Genomic DNA, 21,551 nt, shown 5'->3' with positions numbered 1-21,551 from the left:
CATTTCTTCGACCAGGTTTCTCCATGTTCCCCGGTGCCTGGGGCGGAGGAAGAACGCTTTCCACTGCCGCTTCCTGACCCGGCACCACAGTTAAAAGAGCCCAGTGGGGACTCCTCTGCCGACGATCCTGGTCAAAACGTTCCTCGCTGGGTTGCTGAGGGAGTGGAGGTCAACAAACGACTCCACTCCACCCCCCCCCCCACCCCACACAATAGGTTAAGTAGGGGTTGCACTATGCTTTTGTCATGAAGATAACCATAGCCAGCCTCAACATCAACGGCGGCAGAGAGGCACGCCGTAGATTTAACAATTTTTCTCTCCTGCGGGAGGGGAAATATGTGGTGTGCTTCCTGCAAGAAACCCACACCGTTCCGGGAGACAAAGCCACGTGGCTCCTGGAATGGCAAGGAGAGGTCCGCATGAGCCACCTCACCACCACTTCTTGTGGGGTGGCTATCTTGCTGGCCTCGCATTTTCAGCCGGAGATCTTGGGGGTCGAGGAGCCCGTGCCAGGCCGCTTGCTGCACGTAACGGTTCGCCTGGGGGACGTGCCGCTCCATCTCGTGGACGTGGACGCCCCTCAGCCCGGCCCGCAGCAGACGCGCTTCTTCGAAGAAGTGTCCGCTCTTCTTGGCTCCGTCGATGTCGGCGACTGCATTGTCCTCGGGGGGGATTTTAACTGCACCCTCGAGGCAAGGGACCGCTCCGGTGGCCCGCAGAGCATGACGGCGATCGAGAAGTTGAGGGACCTGGTCGGGTCCTTCGACTTGGTGGACGTCTGGCGAAATCTCCATCCCGACTCCAGCGCCTTTACTTGGGTGAGGCCTGGAAGAGGATGGTCCAGATGGTCCATGTGGCCGTGCCGTGTTCGGACCACCACCTGGTGTGGGCGGAGCTCGCTTCGCTCCGCGCGAGGACGGGGTCCGCGTACTGGCACTTTAACAACCGGCTGCTGGAGGACGAGCGGTTCCAGGACTCGTTCCGTCGTTTCTGGGCCGACTGGAGAAGGAAGCAGGGGGGCTTCCCCTCCTTGAGGCTATGGTGGGACGTGGGCAAGGCTCACGTCCGTGTCTTCTGCCAAGAGTATGCGAGGGGGTTGACCAAGAGGCGGGCGGCCAGGGTCAGGCGCCTAGAAAAAGAGGTGCTCGACCTGGAATCCCGTCCGGTCAAGTCGTCGAGGACCCGGCCCTGCGGACGGTGTACGAAGCGAAGAAGGCTGCGCTGAAGGACCTGCAGTTCTTCGGGTCCCGAGTCGCGTTCGTGAGGTCGCGGATCCGGTTCCTGCGGGACCTGAACCACGGCTCCCCCTTCTTCTACTCGCTGGAAAAAAGACAGGGTGTCCGTAAGCAGCTCTTGACGCTGCTGGCTGACGACGGCTCTCTCGTCTCGGATCCGGAGGGCGTCAACAACAGGGCCCGAGAATATTACGGGGCTCTGTTCTCTCCGGAGCCGTCCAGCGAGGAAGCGCGTAGAGTTTTGTGGGAGGACCTGCCGAAGGTCAGCCCGGAGAGCGCCGAAAATCTGGAAGCTCCGCTAAGCCTGGCGGAGATGACCGGCGCCCTCGACCAGCTCTCGAGGGGAAAAGCCCCGGGGCTGGACGGGCTGATCGTGGAGTTCCACAGGGTGTTCTGGGACGTCCTGGGGGGCGACTACGCCCGGGTCCTGGGGGAAAGTCTGGCGACCGGGGAGATGCCCCTCTCTTGGCGCAGGGCAGTCATCGTCCTGCTGCCAAAGAAGGGCAATCTCCGCCTACTTAAGAACTGGTGCCCGGTCTCCCTCCTCAGCACGGACTACAAAATCTTCGCCAGGTGATGTCTGCTCGCCTTGGCGCCGTGCTGGACCACATGATCCACCCCGACCAGTCCTACACGGTCCCGGGCCGGACAATCCACGATAAAATCCATCTGGTCCGAGACCTCATCCATCATTCCCAGGAGGCTGGTCTGTCGGTCGCCTTCCTAGCCCTCGACCAAGAGATGGTGTTCAACAAGGTGGATCACGACTATCTGTTCGGAACTCTGCGCGCTTTCGGGTTCGGGACGCATTTCGTCGCCCGAATCCGACTTTTGTATGCCGCCGCGGAGTGTCTGATTAAGGTTAACGGATCCTTAACGGTGCCCCTTCGCTTTAGGAGAGGGGTGCGCCAGGGATGCCCCATGTCCGGCCAGTTATACGCCGTTTGCGTGGAGCCTTTCCTGCGCCTCTTGCGGACGAGGTTGACGGGACTGACTCTGCAAGGGCCAGGCGTGGAGGTCGTCCTCTCGGCTTACGCCGATGACGTGCTCCTCACGGTAGAGGATCCCGTTGACCTGCGGAGGATGCGTGAGTGCCAGGAGATTTACTCGGCCGCATCCTCCGCTAGGATCAACTGGGAGAAATGCTCCGGGCTCCTGGTGGGTCAGTGGCGGGTGGACTCCCTGCCGGAGGAGCTCAGGCCTTTTGCCTGGAGCACGACCCATCTCCTCTATCTGGGAGTCTACCTTAGCCCCGACGAGGAAGCCTGGCCGGCGAACTGGCAAGAGCTGGAGGCCAAGGTCGCCGCTTGCCTAGGGCGCTGGACAGGACTGCTCCGAGTGCTGTCCTACAGGGGTCGAGCGCTAGTCATAAACCAGCTGGTGGCCCCATGCTGTGGTACCGGCTGGTCACTTTGACCCCTCCCCCTGCATTTGTCGCCAAGATACAGAAGAAGCTGGTGGACTTCTTGTGGAACAACAGGAAGCACTGGGTCTCTGCCGCGGTCTTGAGTCTCCTGCTTAGGAAGGGTGGTCCGTCGTTGGTGTGCGTCAGCGCCCAGCTCGCGACTTTCCGTCTTCAGACCCTGCAGAGATACCTTTACGTCGAGCCCCCTCCTAGGTGGCGTGCGCTGGCGACGTATTTCTTCCGCCAGCAGCGCGACCTCAACTACGACACGCAGCTCCTGTTTGTGAGCTTGGGGGGCGTCAGGACCGCCGTCCAGGAGCTGCCTGTCTTTTACAAGGAACTCACCAGAGTCTGGAACAAAGTCTCCACCAAGCGCAGCTCTCCACTGGCTGGAGTGGCGGCTGTCCTGCAGGAGCCGCTGCTCGGGAATGCGTACCTCCACGACTGAGGTTTTAGGTGGCAGTCGGACGAGAGGGCTGTGGCTGGCGAGGTGACCAGGGTCAGGGACCTGCTCGATTGGCGGAGGAGCGGGCTGGATGACGCCAGACATGCTGGCACGGCGCCTAAATTCGGCCGACGTCCGCCGCGCGGCCGATGCCATCGAGTCGCTAAAAACAGCTCTGGGCCCTGACTCCGTTAGGTGTGTCAAGGAGGCTCAAGCACGTGGGGAGATCCCGTCCGAACTGAGCCCCGTCCGGATGTAATTCCTCATCGGCGCCAAACCCCGGAACCTCCCTCGGGGGCCGGCGCCTCACAACTTGAGCCGCCTCGGGGAAATCCCCTCCGTGCCTTTCAGTTCAGCGCGGAGGGGTTTCCTGTACGGGCTGCTCCTGCACACTCTCAATCTTGCCATCCTCGTCTGCCGTCCGGACACGCCATGGCGCAACATCTTACTGTCCGGAGGAGGCGGGGGTCCCCGATGGAGTGCACTCTACGTGGGAGTCCTCCCACTATTAATCGGAGACTTGGCCTAGAGGGTGGTGCACGGAGCAGTCCCGTGCAACAAATTTTTCAGCCGGTTCACGGGCTCCCAGGCTGCCTGCAATTTCTGCGGTCTGGAAGAGTCCGTGTTCCATGTTTTTATGGAGTGTGTAAGGTTGCAGCCCCTGTTTCATTATTTAAAGGGGCTGCTTCTCAATTTCTGGTTTCACTTCAGTCCCACACTCCTGATCTTTGGGCACCCTGTGCGGAGGGGAGCGGGTAGGTCCGAGGGCCTCCACGTAGGACTGCTCCTGGGCAGGGCCAAGGGTGCCATCAGCCGGTCCAGGCAGCGGACGGTCGAGAGGGTCGTTCAGCCTGACTGCCTGCCTCTCTTCCGCGCGTACATCCGCGCCAGGGTGTCCTTGGAGATGGAGCACGCGGTGTCCACCGGTACGCTCGCGGCCTTCCGCGAGAGGTGGGCGCCGGAGGGACTGGAGTGCATTATTACCCCCGGCAACCAAATTTTAATTTGATTTTATATGTTTTAAAGTCTAATTTATTTTAAATGCCGGTTTTAGTGTCCCCCCTCCCCTTTTATAGGGGGCACTTGGAAAAAAATATGATTTTAGTGCCCAAAAAACCCCCCCAAAAAATACAAAAAACCCCCCCAAAAAACCACAAAAAAGGGCCTTGAAAAAGGTTTGGAGTGTCCCCCAGATCGGGGGGGCATGATTTAATGTTTACTTTTCTCCCAAAAGAGTTGTAGAGCTGTTGGAGGCGTGGCCTAATCATTTGGAGCCTGGAGCAGTGAGGGAAGGAGCTCCTGCTTTTGCTCCTGCCTGAGGCCTTGGAAAACGCTGAATATCACCCCAGGAAGAGGAGGAAGGGGCTTACTACTACTCAACATCCAGAGGGAGAGGAGGAGAGCAGAATTACAACAACTTTATTACTGCTGCAGAGAGTTGGAGAGAGGGGGAAAAGAACAACATCATCCAGTGTGGAAGGAGGGAGAGTCAATAATATTCTACAGGTGGGTGAACTGGTGCACTCCCTATAAAGACATTGTTGTATCGGTGGGGGGAGAAAGAAGATTGAATCGGGGGCCGGAACATCGTGGGGGGTGTGTGTGTGTGGAAGTGTGTGTGGGGGTCTTGCTTACAACTAGGCCCCACACACCTCTGAAGCACCCCTCCCCCATTGCCTGGCCTGGGATAGCTGGAGCTACCTGGGTGAAGACCTGTTAACACCTTGTTTAACATCGTTGGGAGTGCTGTGCTTGGGTGGTTCCAGCTATCCCGGGTGAAGACATCTTCTCCCCCCACCCGAAGACCATCTAATAGGACTGTTCTGTTGCCATCCGGGGGGTGCACCTCAGCAAAACACCCACCCAGCATTGTGAGGGGAGACCTGCCCTCACAGCTTCCCTCTTTCACACCCCCCCAACTCTCTGTCTCTCTGTCTCTCCCCTCTCTCTCTGAGAGCCCCTTTCCTCCTTAATTAAAAAAAATAATAAGACAACTGAGCAGAGGGAGCAAGGCCCCTCCCCAATCATCAACTAGGGGAGAGGTGTGCCTCATTAAGAGCTCCCTCTGCTCACACATCAACGAGGCCAATTAAGACCATTAGGGCCTGTGACTTTGGGGTGAGTGTAGCCCTTAAAGGGACCCCGTGATGGCGACTCCATCCACGCAGGTGGCAGGGCCAGCAAAGACTTATGCGCAGGCGGCATCTGCATCCACAGTGCCTCCTGCTGCCCTGCCACCATTTAGATTAATTACCAAAAAAAAACGGGGTCAAGAGCTACACTCATCCCACTATGAGCACTGAGGAGTGCGTGCGGGCGATGGCTGGGGTAGTCGGCCCCTCGGCCATTGTCGCAGCCTCCAAGATGTCTGGGAAGGCTGTGTTCTTCCTGGGGTCGGAGCGGGCGGTGTCCCTGGCCCTTGAAAAGGGGCTCATGGTGGGCGGGACGTTCCCGTCGGTGGACCCGCTCGAGGCCACCACGCAAAGGGTCATATTATCTAATGTCCCATCCTTTGTTCCCGCTGAGCTCCTCCTCCCTCACCTACATCAACTGGGGGAGGTAAGGTCAGGGATTAACCCGATACCGCTCGGCCTCAGAGAGACCAGCCTGTGTCATGTGTTCTCCTTCCGCCGCCAGCTTTTTGTCCGGCTGGCGCGGGAGGAGACGACGGAGGGCATCTTCAGCGTGGTGCACGAGGGGACTGCCTACCGCATCTTCTGGACGCCGGGCGGCGTGCGGTGCCATGCCTGTAGGGAGGTGGGGCACGTTCGTAAGAACTGCCCCGCTTCCAAGGCCACCAAACGACCAAAGACGGCCAAGGCTGGCGCCGCCGCCACCCCTCCCCCTAGTAGCGTCCGCGTGGGTGCGCGGACATCGTCGGAAGCCTTTGTCTTTATGGCCTCCGGCGGGGGGGGGGGGGGGGGGGGAGAGCGTCCGGTCGGAAGGAAGGCGCGGAGGAAGACAAAACACCTCGAGGCGGGTCCCCTCAGTGCGCCGGACAGCCCAATCACCGCGCTCGGCCCACCCCTGTCACCGGTGAACGCGGGGTGCCCTGAGCCCGTGCCCGAGCCCTCGACCAATACCGCAGAGGGGCTCGGGCGTGGGCAAGAAAAGCAAAAGGGGGGAGTGGAGCAGGAGGCCTCGGCAGACATGGAGGTCTCCCTGCCTCCGCGTCCCCCCAGGAAAAAAAGGAGGCGCCGCTCCAATGAGGTGGAGGGGGAGCAACATCCCTCCGCGGAGGAGTCGGTGCCCGCCGCGTGTCCCGCGTCCCCCACCAGCGCCCCCAAACCGCACCGTAGGCGGGGGGAATCTGTCCCCGGGGAGGGTCAGATAGTCGAGGCTGCCCAGCCTCTGCCTCCCGGGGATGGCGAGGAAGATCTGCCTGTCGTGAGGGGCGTGGGACCGGCGGAGGAATGCGTTGCCGCCGGGTCGAGCGTCCCGGGGACTGAGGCGGGCGGGGCTGAAAAGGCCGAACCTGAGCCCGCCCAGCCAACAATCAACATCCCCCGGGACTTGCTCGTTCCGGCAGAAATACAAAATTTTAAAGATTTTAAAGAACATGCACATGCTGGGCTGGGGGCTGGTGGCGGGGAGGGGGAAGAACACCAATCCTCGCCCCCAACTTTGGAGCTGGGGGACTTGGAGGACCTGGAGCATTTCTTCGACCAGGTTTCTCCATGTTCCCCGGTGCCTGGGGCGGAGGGGGAACCCCTTCCGCTGTCGCTTCCTCACCCGGCAGCACAATTAAAAGAGCCCAGTGGGGACTCCTCTGCCAACGATCCTGGGGGTGGGATCGGGGCAGAGGCAGGGCTGGATGGAGCGGCTGGGCCGTTTGCCGTACCTCGAGCGGTCGATGGACCGGCTGCTGCCGGCGACCTCCCGGAGGGGGACATGGACTCCGTGGAGGGCGCGGGAGAAGATCTGGAGTCCATCGCCAGTGAGGCGGTGGATCTCCTCGTGCCCGCCGCTGAGTCCCCCCTCATTCCTGTAAAGGAGCTCCGGGACTTTATGGTCCAGTGCCGGGGTCGCCGCAACCGAGCCCATCTGGCCCTGGAAAAACGGTCCGAGTCGGCGCTGCTGATCAGGTCCGTCCGTGCCGCCGCTAAAACCATGGCCGCGGGCGGGCCCTTATCAAAGGCGCAAGGCTTTGAGCTGCGCCAGCTCAAACGTTTCTCGCTAGGTTGCTGAGGGAGTGGAGGTCAACAAACGACCCCCACCCCCTACAATAGGTTAGGTAGAGGTTGCACTATGCTTTTGTCATGAAGATAACCATAGCCAGCCTCAACATCAACGGCGGCAGAGAGGCACGCTGTAGATTTAACAATTTTTCGCTCCTGCGGGAGGGGAAATATGCGGTGTGCTTCCTGCAAGAAACCCACACCGTTCCGGGAGACGAAGCCACGTGGCTCCTGGAATGGCAAGGAGAGGTCCGCATGAGCCACCTCACCGCCACTTCTTGTGGGGTGGCCAGCTTGCTGGCTCCGCATTTTCAGCCGGAGATCTTGGGGGTCGAGGAGCCCGTGCCAGGCCGCTTGCTGCACGTAACGGTTCGCCTGGGGGACGTGCCGCTCCATCTCGTGGACGTGGACGCCCCTCAGCCCGGCCCGCAGCAAACGCGTTTCTTCGAAGAAGTGCTCTTCTTGGCTCCATCGACGTCGGCGACTGCATTGTCCTCGGGGGGGGATTTTAACTGCACCCTCGAGGCAAGGGACCGCTCCGGTGGCCCGCAGAGCATGACGGCGATCGAGAAGTTGAGGGACCTGGTCGGGTCCTTCGACTTGGTGGACGTCTGGCAAAATCTCCATCCCGACTCCAGCGCCTTTACTTGGGTGAGGCCTGGAGTAGGATGGTCCAGAGTCGACCGCCTTTACGTGTCTCGGGCGTACATTTTCTGCGTTCCGACAGCCTCCATGCGGCTAAAAACAGTGTTCGGACCACCACCTGGTGTGGGCGGAGCTCGCTTCGCTCCGCGCGAGAATGGGGTCCGCGTACTGGCACTTTAACAACCGGCTGCTGGAGGACGAGCGGTTCCAGGACTCGTTCCGTCGTTTCCGGGCCGACTGGAGAAGGAAGCAGTGGGGCTTCCCCTCCTTGAGGTTATGGTGAGACGTGGGCAAGGCTCACGTCCGTGTCTTCTGCCAAGAGAATGCAAGGGGGTCGACCAAGAGGCGGGCGGCCAGGGTCGGGTGCCTAGAAAAAGAGATGCTCGACCTGGAATCCCGGCTCGGTCAAGTCGGCCCTGTGGACGGTGTACGAAGCGAAGATGGCTGCGCTGAAATACCTGCAGTTCGTCGGGTCCCAAGGCGTGTTTGTGAGATCGTGGATCTGGTTCCTGCGGGATCTGGACCACGGCTCCCCCTTCTTCTACTCGCTGGAAAATAGACAGGGTGTCCGTAAGCAGCTCTTGACGCTGCTGGCCGACGACGGCTCTCTCGTCTCGGATCCGGAGGGCATCAGCAACAGAGCCCGAGACTATTACGGGGCTCTGTTCTCTCCGGAGCCGTCCAGCAAGGAAGCGTGTAGAGTTTTGTGGGAGGACCTGCCGAAGGTCGGCCCAGAGGGCGCCGAAAATCTGGAAGCTCCGCTAAGCCTGGCGGAGCTGACCGGTGCCCTCGACCGGCTCTCGAGGGGAAAAGCCCCGGAGCTGGACAGGCTGACCGTGGAGTTCCACAGGGCGTTCTGGGATGTCCTGGGGGGCGACTACGCGCGGGTCCTGGGGGAAAGTCTGGTGACCGGGGAGATGCCCCTCTCTTGGCACAGGGCAGTCATCGTCCTGCTGCCTAAGAAGGGCAATCTCCGCCTACTGAAGAACTGGCGCCCGGTCTCTCTCCTCAACACGGACTACAAAATCTTCGCCAGGGTGATGTCTGCTCGCCTTGGCGCCGTGCTGGATCACATGATCCAACCCGACCAGTCCTACACGGTCCCGGGCCGGACAATCCACGATAACATCCATCTGGTCCGGGACTTCATACATTGTTCCCAGGAGGCTGGTCTGTCGGTCGCCTTCCTAGCCCTCGACCAAGAGAAGGCGTTCGACAGGGTGGATCATGATTATCTGTTCGGAACTTTGCGCACTTTCGGGTTCAGGACGCATTTTGTCGCCCGTATCCGACTTTTATACGCCGCCGCGGAGTGTCTGATTAAGGTTAACGGATCCTTGATGGCGCCCCTTCGCTTTAGGAGAGGGGTGCGCCAGGGATGCCCCATGTCCCGCCAGTTATATGCCATCTGCGTGGAGCCATTCCTGCGCCTCCTGCGGACGAGGTTGACGGGACTGGCTCTGCAAGGGCCGGGCGTGGAGGTCGTCCTCTCGGCTTACGCCGATGACGTGCTCCTCACGGTAGAGGATCCCGTTGACCTGCGGAGGATGCGTGAGTGCCAGGAGATTTACTCGGCCGCATCCTCCGCCAGGAGCAACTGGGAGAAATGTTCCGGACTCCTGGTGGGTCAGTGGCGGGTGGACTCCCTGCCGGAGGAGCTCAGGCCTTTTGCCTGGAGCACGATCCATCTCCTCTATCTGGGAGTCTACCTTAGCCCCGACGAGGAAGCCTGGCCAGCGAACTGGCAGGAGCTGGAGGCCAAGGTCGCCGCTCGCCTAGGGCGCTGGACAGGACTGCTCTGAATGCTGTCCTACAGGGGTTGAGCGCTAGTCATAAACCAGCTGGTGGCCGCTATGCTGTGGTACCGGCTGGTCACTTTGACCCCTCCCCCTGCGTTTGTCGCCAAGATACAGAAGAAGCTGGTGGACTTCTTCTGAAACAACAGGAAGCACTGGGTCTCTGCCGCGGTCTTGAGTCTCCCGCTTAGGGAGGGTGGTCAGTCGTTGGTGTGCGTCAGCACCCAGCTAGCGACTTTCCGTCTTCAGACCCTGCAGAGATACCTTTACGTCGAGCCCCCTCCTAGGTGGCGTGCGCTGGCGACGTATTTCTTCCGCCAGCAGCACAGCCTCAACTACGACACGCAGCTCCTGTTTGTGAGCTTGCGGGGCGTCAGGAACACCGTCCAGGGGCTACCTGTCTTTTACAAGGAACTCACCAGGGTCTGGAACAAAGTCTCCACCAAGCGCAGCTCTCCACCGGCTGGAGTGGCGGCTGTCCTGCAGGAGCCGCTGCTCGGGAATCCGTACCTCCACGACCGAGGTTTTAGGTGGCAGTCGGACGAGAGGGCTGTGGCTGGTGAGGTGACCAGGATCAGGGACCTGCTCGATTGGCGGAGGAGCGGGCTGGATGATGCCAGACATGCTGGCACGGCGCCTCAATTCGGCCGACGTCCGCCGCGCGGCCGATGCCATCGAGTCGCTAAAAACAGCCCTGGGCCCTGACTCCGTTAGGTGTGTCGAGGAGGCTCAAGCACGTGGGGAGATCCCGTCCGAACTGACCTCCGTCCGGACGGAATTCCTCATCGGCGCCAAACCCCGGAACCTCCCTCGGGAGCCGGTGCATCACAACTTGAGCCGCCTCGGGGAAATCCCCTCCCTGCCTTTCAGTTCCGCGCGGAGGGGTTTCCTGTACGGGCTGCTCCTGCACACTCTCAATCTTGCCATCCTCGTCTGCCGTCCGAACACGCCATGGCGCAACATCTTACCGTCCAGAGGAGGCGGGGGTCCCCAATTGAGTGCACTCTACGTGGGAGTCCTCCCACTATTTATCAGGGACTTGGCCTGGAGGGTGGTGCATGGAGCAGTCCCGTGCAACAAATTTTTAAGCTGGTTCACGGGCTCCCAGGCTGCCTGCAATTTCTGCGGTCTGGAGGAGTTCGTGTTCCATGTTTTTATGGAGTGTGTGAGGTTGCAGCCCCTGTTTCATTATTTAAAGGGGCTGCTCCTCAATTTCTGGTTGCATTTCAGTCCCACACTCCTGATCTTTGGGCGCCCTGTGCGGAGGGGAGCGGGTAGTTCCGAGGGCCTCCTCGTAGGACTGCTCCTGGGCACGGCCATGGGTGCCATCAGCCGGTCCAGGCAGCGGGCGGTTGAGGGGGTCGTTCAGCCCGACTGCCTGCCTCTCTTCCGCGCGTACATCCGCGCCAGGGTTTCCTTGGAGATGGAGCACGCGGTGTCCACCGGTACGCTCACGGCCTTCCGCGAGTGGTGGACACCAGACGGACTGGAGTGCATCATTACCTCCGGCAATCAAATTTTAATTTGATTTTATATGTTTTAAAGTTTAATTTGTTTTAATTGCCGGATTTTTAGTGTCCCCCTCCCTTTTTATAGGGGGCACGTTTAAAATATATGGTTTTAATGCCCCCCCCAAAAAAAACACAAAAAAACAAAAAAAGAAACAAAATATCTAAAAAAAATGGGGCCGTTAAGTGTCTGGAGTGTCCCCCAGATTGCGGGGGCACTTGATCTAATGTGTATTTTGTTTCCCCAGAAAGAGTTGTAGAGCTGTTGAGTTGTGAGTGGATTCGCCAGTCACGTGATGTTCACAAAACTCAATAAAACTCCAGCCAGTTGGGTTCAGGGGATCCACAATGAGGCAGGTGGTTGTGAGCCTGGTAATGTGTAGTGTGATCGTTAAATCTTTGCTGATAAACTAATAATTCTTAATAGCAATGTGTTGTTATGAATTCTTAAGCAAAGAACCCTTGAAGCAAATGCATTACAACATTACTGGTGTTATGTTCAGAATAACTCCACAAGACTGTATATTGTAAGCTCAAAGTGTTGAGACCTTGGTCTCTTTCATGTAACTCCAGAGTGAGGAAGCAACATGATAGACTGCCTTTTATATCTGTTTGCCCAGGGTGTGCAGGTGACCCTTGGGTCTCCCACAGGTGCGCCCCCTGGTGGCAAGTCTTAAATATTGGTAATGTTTACAGACATAACATCCTTCCTCCCCCCCGCCCCCCAAAGTCTAAGATACAAGTTATAGGCGATCTGGGGCTCTGCGTTTGGTGAGTCGGTTGGAACATTGCTGCACTGCGGTGTGGCTGGTCTGATCGGACTGTCAGACATGGTGGGTTCATCCTCGTGGTTGACCGTGAGGTCGATTGCTGGTTGGGTGTGTGTGGGTGGATCATTGATAGTAATGTCCTCTTCAAACTGTTCTTGGTTGTCAGTGAACCGCAGTTTGATCTGATCCAAGTGTTTTCTGCATGTTTGTCCATTCAAAAGTTTGACAATAAACACTCTATTCCTCTCCTTGGCTAACACAGTGCCAGCAACCCATTTGGGACCATGACCATAACTAAGAACAAACACAGGGTCATTAACCTCAATGTCACGCGATACAGCCGCGCGATCGTGGTACACGTTATGCCGGTGACGCCGGGTTTCTACATGTTCATTGAGATCCGGGTGGACTAAGGAGAGCCTAGTTTTGAGTGCTCTCTTCATTAGCAATTCTGCAGGGGGAACCCCGATAAGCGAGTGGGGTCACGTGCGGTAGCTGAGCAGAATCCGAGATAACTGGGCTGCATGGAACCGTCCTGTTGTGTATGTATAATGTATGTACTGCAACATTAGACCACTGAATGTATCTTCACACTGTATACACTATACCTGTACCACCAGAGGGTGCTACTGGTGGAGACCTAAGCGTCAACTGCACACTGCAGGTAACGAAGTATAAAAGAGAGCTCACCTCATTGTGTCCTCACTCAGGGAGCGACAATAAATAGCCTAAGGTCACAACAGTTCAAGTACCAATACCCTACCTGGTGGAGTCATTACTAGAGTGCTTGCATATAACGCTAGTGGGAGTTGTGTACAGACCACCAAAATGAGGATGGGGACAGCATCAAACAAGAAATTAGGGATGCGTGCAATAAAGGTACAGCAGTTATCATGGGCGACTTTAATCTACATATTGACTGGGCTAACCAAACTGGTAGCAATGTGGTGGAGGAGGATTTCCTGAAGTGTATTAGGGATGGTTTTCTAGACCAATATGTCAAGGAACCAACTAGAGGGCTGGCCATCCTAGACTGGGTGATATGTAATGAGAAAGGACTAATTAACAATCTTGTTGTGCAAGGCCCCTTGGGGAAGAGTGACCATATTATGGTAGAATTCTTTATTAAGCTGGAGAGTGACACAGTTAATTCAGGGACTAGGATCCTGAAATTGGGGAAAGGTAACTTCGATGGTATGAGACGTGAATTGGCTAGAGTAGATTGGCGAGTGATACTTAAAGGGTTGACGGTGGATAGGTAATGGCAAACAGTTAAAGATCACATGGATGAACTTCAACAATTGTACATCCCTGTCTGGAGTAAAAGTAAAACGGGGATGCTGGCTCAACTGTGCCTAACAAGGGAAATTAAGGATTTATATAATATTAATTATATAATATTTGTTATTGATTAAGAAATTAAGGAAACTAAGGATATCCTTATAATGCAGGAAATTGTGTTAGGGAAATTGGTGGGATTGAAGGCCGATAAATCCCCAGGGACGGATAGTCTGCATCCCAGAGTACTTAAGGAAGTGGCCATAGAAATAGTGGATGCATTGGTGATCATTTTCCAACAGTCTATCGACACTGGATCAGTTCCTATGGACTGGAGGGTAGCTAATGTAACACCACTTTTTTTAAAAAGGAGGGAGAGAGAGAACACGGGTAATTATAGACCGGTTAGCCTGACATCAGAGTGGGGAAAATGTTGGAATCAATTATTAAAGATGAAATAGCAGCGCATTTGGAAAGCAGTGACAGAATCGGTCCAAGTCAGCATGGATTTATGAAAGGGAAATTTGAGGATGTAACTAGTAGAGTGGACAAGGGAGAACCAGTGGATGTGGTGTATTTGGACTTTCAAAAGGCTTTTGACAAGGTCCCACACAAGAGATTGGTGTGCAAAATCAAAGCACATGGTATTGGGGGTAATGTACTGATGTGGATATAGATCTGGTTGGCAGACAGGAAGCAGAGACTCGGGATAAACGAGTCCTTTTCAGAATGGCAGGCAGCGATTAGTGGAGTGCCGCAGGGCTCAGTGCTAGGACCCAAGCTCTTTAGAATATACATTAATGATTTAGATGAAGGAATTGAGGGCTAGACTTTCCACTTCACATCGCCCATCTAAGGCCCATCTATGGCCCAAAACAGACTGCTATCGCCCATTTTGAGCAAAAAGTGGAAATTAGGCCCAAAATATCGCCGGAAAAATAGGCCCCCAAGTATCCACTTTGATCGCTGAGATGATCGCCCAAATGATCGCCCACACAAGACCCATCCCAAGTTTCAGCACTTAGCATGCACTTCGCTGGGCCGATGCAAGGCCCAAAAGAGTGCTCAAACATAGTTGCTTTTTCAGAGCCTTAGACAGGGAAATGGGCACTACGGACGCCTTTTTTACCCTCTGAGGAATGGTGGAGAATTGTTCTGAGTTATTTAGAGAGTAAAATTGAAGCCAATTGTACTCAGAAATTTGGGACAGGGAATATAAATAGATATTATCACATTTATGCTAAATAGATCTCATATATTGGAATTATTTAGTAAATAGCTTTTACATAGTGAAGTTATTTAATTATATTCCGTGGGTGTCGTGTATGTAACCTTTATGTAACAACACTGCAATGCTGTACATACGTAAGAAATGCACACCTTGACCACAGGGGGTGAACTTGTGGGAGACACTCCTCACCTGGTCATCCAGGTATATAAATGGACGTCCCACGCAGGGTCATCATTTCTTGGTCCTGTGAATAAAGATTTAGGCCATGGAGTGACCTTGTCCATAGAATGTGCCTCATGTGGATTTGTGGTATTGTGTAAGGACTTTACATTGGCGACAAGAAACGGGAATCAACGACCCACGAGAATGGCCACCAGCAGCACAGATGAATGGTACTGTGTTGGTGAGGACTGGGACTGGGGCTCCAGCAGAGTTTTGTCATGAAGGACTGGCTGGGAGACGCAGCGGCCGACAAGCGAAGGGCTCATCTGCTGACCAGCTATGAACCTAAGACTTACGCGCTCATGAAAGACCTGCTAGCGCCCGAGAAGCCGGCGGACAAAACCTTCGAAGAGCTCAGCAAACTAATCGGTGAGCACCTCAAACCGACAAGCAGCGTACAGATGGCCCGACACGGATTCTATACACACCGACGTCGGGAAGGACAGAGCATACCGGATTTTGTTGCAGACCTCCGGCGCTTGGCCAGCCTCTAAGTTCACAGATGCCTGCAGGGGGGAGATGCTAAGGGATTTCTTTATTGAGGGCATCGGTCATGCTGGGATTTTCAGAAAGCTAATCGAGACCTAGGACTTGACCTTGGAAGCGGCGGCGTTGATGGCTCAGACTTTTACGGAGGGGGAGGAGGAAACCAAGATAATATACGCGCGCAATTCTACCTCCTACATGGCGATGGATCAGGGAATCAGTTTCATAAACGCGACACAGAGCCCCGCAGGCAGGCAAGGGCAGTTCGAGACACCCCAGGCAGCAACAGACCCAAGAGTAAGTCTCCAACAGACATTTACGCCACCCCCCCCAGTGGACAATGCAGCCCGGGATGGGGCCATTGACACCCACTAACAGGGTGCTCAAGAGGAGTCAAAGGGACAATCAGCAAGGAATGTCTTGCAACAGCTCTTTTGTTCACAACAATGGGAATCTCAGCTCATGCTGGAGGTCTGGGGGCAAACATTCTGCTAGGACTTTCAGGTTTCAACAGTTCGTCTGCAGAAATTGTAACCTCAGTAGCCATTGAGCCAGAATGTGCAGAAAGCCTGTAACCAGGCTAATATACAAGGCGGATGAAGCAGATGAGGGGTCTGCGAGGCAGGATGACGCTTGGGGCAAATCACTGGATGCTGAAGTTCAGCGGATTCATGTGGCAAACATTCACAGCTCATATACCAAAACGCCACCTATGATGATGAAAGTCCTATTAAACAGCATCCCTGTACGCATGGAGCTGGACACGGCGGCCAGCCAGTCACTCATGAGTGCTCAACAATTTGAAAAGCTGTGGCCACTCAAAGCCAACAGACTCAAACTAAAACACATTGAGACGCAATTACGGAGATACACCAAAGAAATCATTCCAGTGCTACACAGTGCAATATTGGCGGTCACACACAATGGATCGGTGAACCGGCTGCCGCTCTGGATTGTCCCGGGCAATGGTCCCACACTGTTGGGAAGGAGCTGGTTAGCTGAGATGAACTGGAAATGGGGGGATGTGCACGCCATGTCATCTGTGGAGCGAAGTTCATGCTCACAGGTCCTACAGCAATTTGAGTCACTATTTCAATCTGGCGTTGGGACGTTCAATGGTACCAAAGTAATGATACGCATCACCCCGGACGCCAGACCAGTGCACCACAAAGCCAGAGCTGTGCCGTATGTGATGCGGGAGAAAATTGAGAGCGAGTTGGACCGGTTGCTGAGAGAGAGCATCACCTTGCCCGTTGAATTCAGCGACTGGGCAAACCCCATCGTTCCCGTCCTAAAAACGGATGGCTCGGTGAGAATCTGTGGCGACTACAAGGCCACTATCAACCGGGTGTCCCTACAAGACTAATACTCGCTCCCGAGAGCTGAGGACCTTTTTGCCACGCTGGCAGGCGGCAAGCTGTTCACCAAGTTTGACCTCACTTCAGCCGACATGACCCAAGAACTGGCCAACGAATCTAAACTACTGACCACCATCACCACGCACAAGGAACTGTTTGTTTACAACAGATGTCCGTTTGGCATTTGATCAGTGGTCACCGGTCGTGACACCGAGGAACACCTCCACAACCTGGAGGAGGTGTTACGCCGACTGGACCGGGTAGGCCTGCTACTCAAGAAGTCTAAGTGTGTGTTTTTGGTTCCCGAGGTCAAGTTTCTGGGCAGGCGAGTTGCTGCAGATGGGATTCAGCCTACCAAATTCAAAATGGAGGCGATTCGACAAGCGCCCAGGCCCTGCAACACATCGGAGTTGCGTTAATTTCTGGGACTCTTGAACTATTTTGGGAACTTTCTGCCGAACGTAAACACATTGATGGAGCCGCTATACGTGCTCCTGCGTAAGGGTTGTGATTGGTTTTGGGGGGACTGTCAGGAACGGGCTTTCAATCGGGCGTGGAACCTGCTTTGTTCAAATAAGTTGTTGACCCTGTAGGACCCCCGTAAGAAATTGGTTCTGACATGTGATGCATTGTCCTATGGGGTTAGGTGCGTGTTGCAGCAGGGGAACGCTGAGGGCCAACTCCAACCTGTGGCTTATAGTAACATAGAAACATAGAAAATAGGTGCAGGAGTAGGCCATTCGGCCCTTCGAGCCTGCACTGCCATTCAACAAGATCATGGCTGATCACCCATCCCAGCACCTCCCCCCCACTCCCCCTCCACACCCCCCCGACCCCCCCAGCCGCAAGGACCACATCCAACTCCCTCCCAAACACATCCGACGAACTGGCATCAACAACTCTCCGCGGTAGGTCGCTCTCTCAAGCTGAATGGGGATATGGGATGGTTGAGAAGGAAGCACTCGCATGTGTCTATGGGGTGAAAAAGATACATCAGTATCTTTTTTGGCAGAAGGTTCGAATTAGAAACGGACCACAAGCCGTTAACATCCCTGTTGTCAGACAGCAAGGCCATCAATGCCAATGCATCAGCCCGCATACAGCGATCGGCTCTCACGCTCGTTGCGTATGACTACTCCATCTGGCACCGGCCCGGCACTGAAAATTGCACTGACACGCTCAGCAGGCTTCCACTGGCCACCAGCGAGGGGGCAGCGGAGCAAAGCGCTGAGATGGTCATGGCTGTCGATGCCTTTGACAGTGCAGGCTCCCCCATCACAGCCCGCCAGATCAGAATCTGGACCAATCGAGACCCCTTCCTATCCTTGATTAAGAAATGTGTCCTGACTGGGGATTGGGCGCCCGCACACGGAGCATGCCCTGAGGAGGTAAGACCGTTTCACAGGCGGATGGATGAGCTCTGCATCCAAGCCGACTGCCTACTATGGAGCAGCCGGGTAGTCATGCCTCAGAGGGGCAGGGAAGCATTCATCAGGGAACTCCACAGCGAGCACCCAGGCATCGTGCTGATGAAGGCAATTGCCCGGTCACATGTATGGTGGCCAGGAATTGATTCAGACCTGGAACACTGTGTTCACAGGTGCAGGACGTGTGCCCAACTGGGTAATGTCCCCAGGGAGGCCCCGCTCAGCCCGTGGCCCTGGCCCACCAGGCCATGGTCACATACTCACGTAGACTACGCGGGCCCGTTCATGGGAAAAATGTTTCTCATTGTGGTTGATGCGTACTCGAAATGGATCGAGTGCATCATTTTGAATTCGTGCATGACATTCGCCACAGTGGAGAGTCTGCGTGCGGTCTTTGAGACCCACGGCTTGCTGGACATCCTTGTTAGCGATAATGGCCCATGTTTCACAAGCTACGAATTCCGGGAGTTCATGTCGGGTAATGGCATTAACCATGTCAGGACAGCACCGTTCAAGCCGGCCTCCAATGGCCAGGCGGAATGTGCGGTCCAAATCATAAAGCAAGGCATGTTCCGGATTCAAGGACCCTCCATTCAATGCCGCTTATCGCGCCTCCTGCTGGCCTATAGGTCCCAACCGCACTCGTTCACGGGAAGCTACTCATGAAACGAACACTCAAAACTCGGCTGTCCCTCATTCATCCAGTCCTGTCCGACATTGTTGAGGGCAAGCACCAGTCCCAAAACGAGTACCATGACCGAAATTCAAGGGGGAGATGTATAGAAATTGATGACCCCGTATTTGTTCTCAATAACACTTTGGGACCCAAATGGCTTGAGGGTACTGTAATAGACAAAGAGGGGAATAGGGTCATAGTGGTTAAACTTAACAATGGGCAGATATGCCGCAAGCATCTGGACCAAGTAAAAAAAAGGTTCAGCATGGACATTGTGGAACCTGAGGAAGATCATGAGATGGTATTCACACCACCGCCAGTGAATGAGCAACAAGAACATTCGGCAGCATGCACAGTCCCTGCGGTCAGCCCGGACAGGCCGGAATCACCACAGGTGACAGACACGCATACCAAGGCTCAACAACCAGAGCCTCAACTGCAGCACTCCACGAGAGAGCGCAGACCCCACCCGAGAGAATTAACCAATGATTCCAATAAGATGTTGAGGGGGAGATGATGTCATATACGTAACCTTTATATAACAACACTGCAATACTGTACATACATAAGAAATGCACACCTTGACCACAGGGGGTGAACTTGTGGTAGACACTCCTCACCTGGTCACCCAGGTATATAAAGGGAGGTCCCATGCAGGGCCATCACTTCTTGGTCCTGTGAATAAAGATTCAGGTCGTGGAGTGACTTTGTCCATAGAATGTGCCTCATGTGGATTTGTGGTATTGTGTAAGGACTTTACATTGGGGAAACAGAATAAACAAATAAATCTGCATGAAGAACCGTACATTGTAAAACTTATGTAAATAAGAGAGAAGGAACAAAAGTTGTAGAAACATTTTTTTTTATTAACAAACAAAATTTTTTGTAAGAACTAATGAACAACTCCCCACCCCCACACCAACCCACCCTTCCCTCAAAATCCCCATAACGTTAGAAGAAGAAGAAATTGAACATTTTAAAGAACAAGTGGCCATTTCAGTCATGCTAACAAGTGACCATTTCAGTGATGATATGCGTGGAGGTGCGTGGAGAGGCGTGAGTCCGGGGTCGGCGCGAGGCCTACAAAGGCCAGTGAGACCGGGAGCAGCGTCGAGGAGGTGCGTGGAGAGGCGGGAGTTCCGGGGTCGGCGAGAGGCCTATAAAGGCCAGTGAGACCAGGAGCAGCATCGAGGAGGTGCGTGGAGAGGCGGGAGTTCCAGGGTCAGCGAGAGGCCTATAAAGGCCAGTGAGACCAGGAGCAGCGTCGAGGTGGTGCATGGCGAGGCGGGTGTTCCAGGGTCGGTGAGAGGCTTATAAAGGCCAGAGAGACGGGGAGCAGCGTCGAGGAGGTGCGTGGAGAGGCGGGAGTTCCGGGGTTGGCGAGAGGCCTATAAAGGCCAGTGAGACCAGGAGCAGCGTCGAGGAGGTGCGTGGAGAGGCGGGAGTTCCAGGGTCGGTGAGAGGCCGATAAAAGGCGAGCCGGTGCAGCTACAGGGAGAAGGCAAAAAAGAAGTAGAAAGAAACAGAAAGGTGACGTCACAGCCAAGGGGGTGAGTGATTGGCTGGTGATTGGTGAGTAGTTTTTCTTTTTTCTCTTCTATAACAGTGAGTAAACTTTAGCACTGTTGTTGCCAATTTAAGTTAATCTAAGGGTTAAGTCACGGGATATGCTCCTCCTGTACCATGTGGGAACTCAGGGACACTTCCGGTGTGCCTGACGACTACGTGTGCGGCAAGTGTATCCGCATCCAGCTCTTGACGGACCGCGTTGCAGAATTGGAGCTGAGGGTGGATTCACTCTGGAGCATCCACGATGCTGAGAATGACGTGAGTAGCACGTGTAGCGAGTTGGTCTTACCGCAGGAGAAGGGTCCACAGCCAGATAGGGAATGGAAGATCAGCAGGAAGAGCAGTGCAAGGAAGGTAGTGCAGGGGTCCCCTGGGGTCATCCCCCTGCAAAACAGATACACTGCTTTGAGTACTGCTGGGGGGATGACTCATCAGGGGAGGGCCGCAGCAGCCAAGTTCATGGCACCGTGGCTGGCTCTGTTGCACAGGAGGGCAGGAAAAAGAGTGGGAGAACGATAGTGATGGAGGATTCAATGGTGAGGGGAATAGATAGGCGTTTCTGCAGCCGCAACCGAGACTCCAGGATGGTATGTTGCCTCCCTGGTGCAAGGGTCAAGGATGTCTCGGAGCGGGTGCAGGACATTCTAAAAAGGGAGAGAGAACAGCCAGTTGTCGTGGTGCACATTGGTACCAACGACATAGGTAAAAAAAGGGATGAGGTCCTACAAAACGAATTTAAGGAGCTAGGAGCTAAATTAAAAAGTAGGACTTCAAAAGTAGTAATCTCAAGATTGCTACCAGTGCCACGTGCTAGTCAGAGTAGGAATCGCAGGATAGCGCAGATGAATACATGGCTTGAGCAGTGGTGCAGCAGGGAGGGATTCAAATTCCTCGGGCATTGGAACCGATTCTGGGGGAGGTGGGACCAGTACAAACTGGACGGTCTGCACCTGGGCAGGACCGCAACCAATGTCCTAGGGGGAGTGTTTGCTAGTGCTGTTGGGGAGGAGTTAAACTAATATGGCAGGGGGATGGGAACCAATGCAGGGAGACGGAGGGAAACAAAAAGGAGACAAAAGCAAAAGACAGAAAGGAGATGAGGAAAAGTGGAGGGCAGAGAAACCCAAGGCAAAGAACAAAAAGGGCCACTGTACAGCAAAATTCTAAAAGGACAAAGGGTGTTAAAAAAAACAAGCCTGAAGGCTTTGTGTCTTAATGCAAGGAGTATCCGCAATAAGGTGGATGAATTAACTGTGCAAATAGATGTTAACAAATATGATGTTATTGGGATTACGGAGACGTGGCTCCAGGATGATCAGGGC

Source organism: Pristiophorus japonicus, chromosome 3 (assembly GCF_044704955.1).
Source record: "Pristiophorus japonicus isolate sPriJap1 chromosome 3, sPriJap1.hap1, whole genome shotgun sequence".
In the NCBI taxonomy this organism is placed as follows: Eukaryota; Metazoa; Chordata; class Chondrichthyes; family Pristiophoridae; genus Pristiophorus; species Pristiophorus japonicus.
This window is presented reverse-complemented; position numbering follows the sequence as displayed.